The sequence below is a fragment of the Aythya marila genome, assembly GCF_965140915.1.
Source record: "Aythya marila genome assembly, contig: HAP1_HAP1_SCAFFOLD_190, whole genome shotgun sequence".
NCBI classification, from domain to species: domain Eukaryota; kingdom Metazoa; phylum Chordata; class Aves; order Anseriformes; family Anatidae; genus Aythya; species Aythya marila.
The window spans coordinates 323582-331986 of NW_028137453.1; positions in this window are offsets into that span (position 1 = coordinate 323582).

An 8405-nucleotide genomic window follows, 5' to 3' on the forward strand; every position below is an offset into this window, starting at 1 on the left:
CAGTTTACCCAACGTAGCATGGAATGGCAGACTGTCAGAAGAAATCTCTTCAGTAAAAACATCCTCTTGTAATTTCAAGCACTTCATATTCTTGACTAAACCACTTTGTAGCCATCAGAATTATTGTATTAATTTATTCTTTGCATGTGTGAGAAGGGGGTGAAAGTCACTTGCTTGACTCAGAAAAAACCTTAAGCAGATGCTTTCACAGTATTCTTTTTCTCTAAGCAAATTTTAAGTGATTTGTTAGGGTGCCTGAGTAATAACAGCATGCATTTAAGAAAGCACAGCATTTTGATGCTGAAAGCATTCATAAATTACAAGACACTGAAGAAATAGTAAGGAAAGTATTGACAAATACCTCTTCTGGGAGATCTGAGTGACGTACATCAGACGGAGCAAGCAGCAAAACTGGCAAAAATGCTGGAATGTTAAGTAGTAGAGTTAGAAAAGTAAGTTTCAAGGCAGGTCCAGCGTTGTCCCACCATAAATGGATATCTGGGACATAAATTGTGCTTGGTGCTGTCTTCTGAGCATTTCGGATCAGCTAGTGAAAAGGAAAGCTTGCGTAAGAAAACTAAAACACGTTCAAGAACCTCTTAATACATAGCTACATAGCCATCTGACTGCCCCATGAAATGAAACTACGTGAACAGAGTGGCAAGCATCCTTTCACATAAGGAATTTCTCTGTGCACCCTTTCAGATTATCAGTATTCGGAGAACTCTAGTCAGAAGATGGGAAGGATATATTCAGGCAGTGGCTAGACACCGTAGCTATATGGCCACAGCCACAATCATCGCATAACAAAGAAAGGAAATGTCCCTCTTAAGGGACACATCAGTATTCAGTCGTGTAACATGTCTGTCCTTACTTGTATGACTCTCAAACGTTTCCACTAAAGGTAAAAATATTTTAAGGTAGTGATGCCAAACAAGAAAATGGATTTCCTGCCTAAAAGTAAAAACACCAAATCTGTTCATTTTTTCTAGTTAAAACCACATCACTGTGCAAATGAAGTGTTTTCTGAATGTTAATGCTTTTATTGCACATACTGCAACAGCACAAGTTGTGTATGTCCGTGCGAAAGCAAAATAAACAGAAGCCCCAAACCTCGGTTGCCTTACTAATATAATTTAGAAGAAGCCTACAAAAAGTAGCCGACATGCAGTCTGATACAGAGCCATCTACTGGGAGCACACAGTCTTAGGAGGCAATGAGAACTACTTTCTGGATCCCAGTGACATGAACAGCATTTCTTTCCACAAAGAGATGTTTATTAGCAACACCGCCCAGCTTCCTGAGCTGCTAGCAACAGCCTCACTGTAAAACTGGGTATGGAAAATGTGGACATGTACAACATCCAGATTGTTTGTGGTGCTGTCTAAAAGAAAAGGGGATTTTCAGACAGAAGCAAACATCCCAGCGCATTAAAACAAGGCCACCTCCATTACCAATTAATTTTGCTCACCTTACTTGCAACTCGATTGATCCTTTACATACAGTCAGTGAATCCGATGAGAAGAAAAAGAAAAAAAGGTACCTGTCCGCAGATTTCTTCTGGCGATGCAACGTTTGTAAGCAGAACAGAAAGGTCCAGGGTGTGAACGGGAAACTTCTCCAAAGCGTGCAACACCACGGGTGCCACGTAAGAAACCTGGCCGTACCCTTCTTTTCCTACTATTAGCAGACGGGGCTGGCATGATGTTGGTTCGCAGAAAGCACTCCTAGAACAAGAGTTAAGAAAACAAGCTTATAAATGAGGTGCTGAATAGACACACAGATGTTCCAAGTAATTTTCCTATAGACTTTCTTTTCCCTCCCCAAATAATCCAAATGGCAGCGGTACATTAAATACATGAAAGATTTCCAGTTAAGTTATTCACTCATTCCAATTGTTTCACCTTCTTCCCTTGTGTTTCCTATTCTTTACTAAACCAAGACTGCAAATTAATATCCCTGCAATCTTGCTTTACTTTATTATAAATTTATTATTTATTATATATTTATTATTTACTTTATTATAAATTTATTTTTATTTAAAAATTAATTGGTGAGGAGCATTTGTTTCCCCACTACAATCAGGCTGTACCTCTGCTGGCTTAAATCAAAGATGCTAGAGACTTAGCCTTGCTCTAAAGCACAGAAAATCTTCTGGACAGCACAGCAATAGAAACGGAGAAAAATAACTGATCCAGCTGTGACAACATGATCTAACTTTCCAACTGTGGGCTTGCATGACTTCCATACTAAAATATCACAAGATTAACACAACTTGGTGGCTTAACAAATAAAGACACCATTCAATTTTTTCTCAAGGTGTTTTAACAAGCCATTTCTCAGTTTTCTTTCTGCTACATAATTCACTACTGGTTTAACAATCCTGGAAAACAGAAGGGCAAAAGGTGGCAACACAAACCCATAAAGTTGGGGTATTTTTAGCTAAAAGGACAGACAGCACATTTATGTGGTCTTGAGTCTTTCAAAGAATGCCATGGATTAAGTCAACGTGTTCTGGTAGTCTACTAATCACTTTGGCTTACAAAGAGAAGCCTGGGCTTTTCAATTTGGTCATTCAGAGCAACTTCGTTACAACTTTAGTCCCTCCACCCTTTCTTCTTGTGAATACCAAGCACCCCTTCAACACACAAACTTGATGTTGCCCCTTCCTCTACCACCCCTCGCACTTTTAACAGCTGGAACTGTTCACAAAGACTCAGCAGACCTGAGAATTTAAACGTAACAGGGATCTATCTTTCTTTACCTGCTGAAACAGAGGCGTTTTTTCTCTGGTCCGTCAGGCATTCCATCTTTTAATTCATCTCCAGAAACCAAGCATGCATCGTCATCACTGTCAAACATATCATCTTGTAAAATAGGATTGAAATGCTCTGAAAGGCAAAAGAGGTTTGTTAACTTTCCTGAATAGCCTTTGTCTCTTTCTCTTCCATTAATACAGCTTCTAAATCAGTGCCAAAACCCTTTCTTCATTTGAGAGCACACACTGAAAGCTATTTCCTAGAGTTCAGCCCACCACAGATCTAAGGAGATGGCACAAGGCCCTACAAAGCTCTACTAAGTCCCACTGATGTGTACGTGTAAGGTACGCTACTCTTGGTGATTTTTTTCTCCCCCTTAGAATAAAGGAGATTACAAACACTTTCTGCAGTTGCTTAATAGCTAAAAAAGAAACAAACAAGACCATTTCTTTCTGGAGGAGGTTCCCACAATGAAAGCACAGGGATAAAGGATGTGATGGCCACAGAATTCCATTCATCTAGTAAGTATCAATGCTAATTGATCTCACGTGTATAGTACGATCCACAAACATTTAAATTAGGAGACTGGTTAAAAAGGACGATAGCTAAAACAATATTTAGCTTAGACCAGTTATACTTGTATCCTGGTTCTGACATTCTTCAGAAAGGAATTAGAAACATTGACCTAGAAATGCTTCCCCTCCAAAGATCTGAGTTTTGATTTTTTAAAGAAAAATAGGTGCATTATACTTCAAACCTCAAGTCAACCTCTACAAATGCTAATTATCTTAGCTGCCGTCAGAAGCAGCATGCTTCAGTAGAGAACGCATCGTCCTTTACTGTGTATTGAGTCATTCAGAGCTTCCATTTGGCATTTCAGTTTTGAATCCACAATAAAACCTATGTGTTATATTCCAGACTTGCCCAAAAAAAAGACACGCACATGCAAATAATAAAATTCTACCACCATTATGTCTGAAAGGTTTAAGTTGATTGCACAAACCACAAGTTTTTGCTTTAGCAGAATTATAAAGAAGTGGATGCTGTGGTTATACCTTGCTGTCGGTCCTCCTTTAGTGCAAGCTGTGCATGCGGGAAGATCTTCTGCACAACTTGTAAAATATTCTCTACTGATCTTTGAAAAAGTGGCTTGAAAATGGGTGAGAGTGCTTGTATGGGTGAAGCCTTGATCCTGTTTGAAGCTGGAACAACCTTCTTCATAGCCATGAAAAAGTCCTTTGCTTTTATTTTAATAGAATTAACGTCTAGTAGCAACTTCTCCCTACTTGCATAAATCTGAGGATAGCATCGGCGTAGAGAGCACAGCGCAGCTTCAGTACAGAGGGATTTGATATCTGCACCACAGTCTCCTAACAAACAAAAATCAAACGTTACATCAGTCAAGGCCCAGGTTTACAACATGCAACATTTAAAGAATTTGTAAGGCCAAAACCAAACAGCTTAACAGGGAATTCAAAGTGCTACCGCTCTGCAGGGAAGTTTCATGTTGCTCACTGCCTGATATCCTGCGCTTATGCAGCTGAAGCAGACTCCTCATCAAAAACTATACTCTTGAGGAAGATGCCCCAGAACCATTTAACGTTCTTAGACAACAAGAGGAACGACAACAAAGAGTAAATAGATGAAAGCATCTCACTCTGATTGCTATGAAGGTGTGCCAGCTGCCTCGTTGACTACTTGTGCAGCAAGGCACAAGAGCATGGGTACTGCCTGGTACAAGCTAAGGTTCTTTACAACTTGGTCACAAGCAAGAATCCGTTTCTGTTTCAGTCTTACCAATGCATTTCTCAGCTAGTTCATCAAGCAACATGTCCGGTGGCTGAGGGGTCCAGTCACGAGTATGAATCTTGACAATTTCTTTTCTAGCCTGGAAGCAAAATCATTGCATTTTAGCTTGTCCCAAGTTTTCCTTAAAAATACCAACAAGAAACAAACAAACCAAAAGGCAAACAAGTAAACAAAAAACAAAACAGTCCTCCCTCAAAACCCCTCATCTATTAATACGCTTTTCTTACTTGCTCAACTTTCAAGTATTTTACAGTTATTTAATATACACTCTGCATTGTCAACCAGGAAATTGAATAGTTCTTATTTGTTATACTGAACTTTTTCTAGGAACCTACAGTGAAAGAAAAGGCATTTATAGCTTCAATAACAAGTTTCCAAACTACGAGACCTAAGGACCCAGAAGAAAATACTGTAATGAAAAATTTATCCAGAAACATTTCTTTGCTGTCCAAAAAACTTCTCTAAAACTTAGCAAGCTTTCATTGGGACAGTCTCATTACTTCATCACATTTGATTTTCAGTCAGTAAATTCACAGAAAGCACTTCTGGCACAATGCTTCCAATTGCTACAATTACTATAAAGAAGAAAAGAATTATGACTCAAACTACTACCACTGAGCAGGGGCACAATCAAATGCAAACACATCCCCTATTCATTCATAAGCGAAGGATTGAGACCAAAAACACAACTTCATGATGAAAACACCCAAGTGGACTAAATAATTAAGCAAACAGGTACAACTTGGGGAATGAAAGGTTTGATTATAGAACTAACTACTTAGTGGTATCATCCTGACCATATATATCCAGTACCAGATTTGCCCTCCATGGAACAATGCAGTGTCTCCACATATCACTCGTTTGTTCAAGTTGTCAATTATTTTTTTCCTATAAAGTTGGACTTTGCCATGGTAGCACTAACGTTGAATTTAAGTTCTCACCTCTTTATTTGGCAAGTTGAAGAAGAACTCTCTGCCAAAGCGTCCTGGTCTTTGTAAAGCAGGATCTACAGAATCCAGTCTGTTGGTAGCTCCGATTACCACGATCTCCCCTCTGTTATCTATGCCATCCATAAGCATCTGAAGAGTTGAAACAATGGAAATAATAGAAAAATATAAGTTTTACTTACTGGTTCAGTACATTTTGTTACATTCCACATGACTTTCTTGATGCCGGAATAACCTTCTTCCTAGTGGTCATTCAAAACTGGGAAAAAAATAGTCTACCAAGTCGGGTTTTTTTTTGATTTGATAATAAATCTGCAGACTGTTAAGTCATCAAGCACTTCAAGACTGTTTGAAATAATCTCTACGTTAATATAAAAGGAGTACCGCACACTTCTGCTCAGGAAGAAAATCACGGAAAATGTCAACTTTGATTTTAGATGTTGAATTTGTTGCAGTGAGATCTTCCTCATCGCATGATTCTATTTGGATTTAAACCATATTATCTATGGAGAGACCAAGATTAGGACAAGAACAGCACAGAGTTCAGCATGAAGCCAATCAGGAGCTCAAGTTTGTATTCTTTGTATTCAACTTTACCCTTCTCTTGCTCGAAGGATCTGCTTTTTGAGTCTCCTTCTCTTCACTAGGAGCATGTTCCCTCTTGCTTCGGTAATGCTTTTTCTCAGTGGTTTTAGTCTTGTCCTTTGTATCTTGGCATCTCTCTGTAACAGCTGAGGAGGAAAGGTTTTTAGAGCTACATTCAGTGTCAGACTTGAGAGAGGAAGTTTGCCGCAATTTCTCACCAGGCTCACAAGACTCTTTGCCGTACAAAACGGTTTCTTTTGAAATGAGGCCACGTTCTTTTGATCTTCTTGGTTTCTCCTTGTCTCTACCGTCATCACATTGGTACTGGGCGAGGTATTCATCATTCCCAGGAGATTTCGGAGGGTCCGCGACACTGCACAAAATAAAATCACATTTCTCACTTCTGCTGAAGGACATGAATATTACGAGTAAAATCTTCCAAAGGCAAACAAACAAACAAAAACCTCCGGACTAAAGGAACGCTCGCAAAGATATGCCATTTAGAAACCTCTCCTGTGATTAGGACACCTTCTTCAGCTCCCAGAGAAAGTGCTTTTGCCCCTCTTGCTTCTGAAGCCATTGCACTAAAAAAGCAAACGCATCTGTCTCCCTCCACATGCTGCTCTGAATAAGAGCCAGAATATTCAAAGCCACTCGATTTGTTCTCCCCACATAGCCAAAAAAACACCAGTTGAAAGAGTTTTCTACCTCTCTCCACGAATTTACATTCACATATCCTATGACTGCAAAAATAGAAGGCGGGGCTCAGGAGGAACAGCCAGTGCTGGAAATGAAAAAAAGCAGCCTGTTTCTTCAGAGTCTTAAGCCTATGCTACTAGGAACAAAACAAAACAAAACAAAACAAGAGGAGAGGAGAACAACAGCGGGAAATTTACCTATTCTCCAGGTGTTCAATTGCAAAGCCTCCTCTGGAGGATCAACAGTTGTGAATTCAGTGTGCTTAGGAGAAATCAGATCTACATCTGAACCACAACTATTTCAGTAGTATCACGAACTTCTGTTACTCTGAAGAAGCAGTCAGCACCGTTTCTATGTTAGGAAAGAGCTGAACAGAGTCTGTTATTCACATCAAGTAGTCAGGCAGGTTTCTTCTTCTTCAGGCTGGGTTTCACTAGAACATGACTAGCCTGTAAGCCTCATGGCATCACCTTCCATCTTGACTGCTGAACCTCCTTGCTCCCTACTATCTTCTTTGCCAAGATACAGCTGTCCACATTTACTTTTCCTACTTGGCTGGACTGAATTTAAGAAGATCTTGCATCTAAGAAAGGGAACAAAAGCTGCTGCCCAGCAGCGTCTGGCTCAGGGAGGAGTGAGAAAGCTCTGTGCAGCCCCCAAGGTCCGTGCAGCAGGAGGCAGGAGGTGCTCCAGGCTCCCAGCAGCAGTTCCCCTGCGGCCTGTGCAGGGAGAGGCCCCTGGTGGAGCAGGCTGTCCCCCTGCAGCCCATGGGTCCCCCGTGGAGCAGATCTCCACGCTGCAGCCCCCCTGTGGCTGGAGGAGCCCCCGGTGGAGCAGGTGGCTGTGGCCTGGAGGAGGCCGCGGCCTGTGGAGAGCCCCCGCAGGAGCAGGCCCCGGGCTGGACTGGAACAGGCTGTGCTGAGCCTGCTTTGCCCGTGACGCTCCTTGTGGAGTGATCTCCCTGTCCTTCTGGCAGCCCTTGAGCCCTTGCCAGCCTCTTTTCTCCCCTTGGCGTTGGAGGAGGGGCAGGGAGAGAGCGCTTGTGCTGGAGCTCAGCTGCCCAGCTGAGGAAAACCACCACGGCTCTGTCTTGCCGCTGCTGCAGCACGCTGGTAGCAGCCAGCACCGTCTGTTCTTCGAGCCTCAGCAAGCCCACAGCATCTTCCCAGAAGGGATCCCTTTCCTTCACGCCTCCAGAGGCTGAGGGCTTGTGCCCCGTTTGCAAGCGCTTTCTCAGTGCCCCCTTCCCCAGAGAAGGATCCCAGCTGCTTGGCTTCCCTGCCCTCTGCTGCCAGGCTCCCGCAGCTGCTATCCCAGCAGCGCAGCAGCCAGCTGACAATGTGCTCACCTGGAGGACAGCTGCAATCTTGTCCCATGGCTCGCAGCTCGCCCAGGGATGGGGATCACCTGCTTCCTGCTGCTTTTCTCTCTGCTCTCCTTTCCAACAGCTTCCTGTGCCCTGGGATGGCCCTACCTTGGGGTAGGCTGCCTCGCCTTCCTCTTGCTCCTTCCCCTTCTTGGGAGGACTTTCTGCCCTTCCGAAACGAGATGACTTCTGCATGCATTCCTTCCCCTTGTGTGTATTGGCGCCTGAGACAGCAATGGG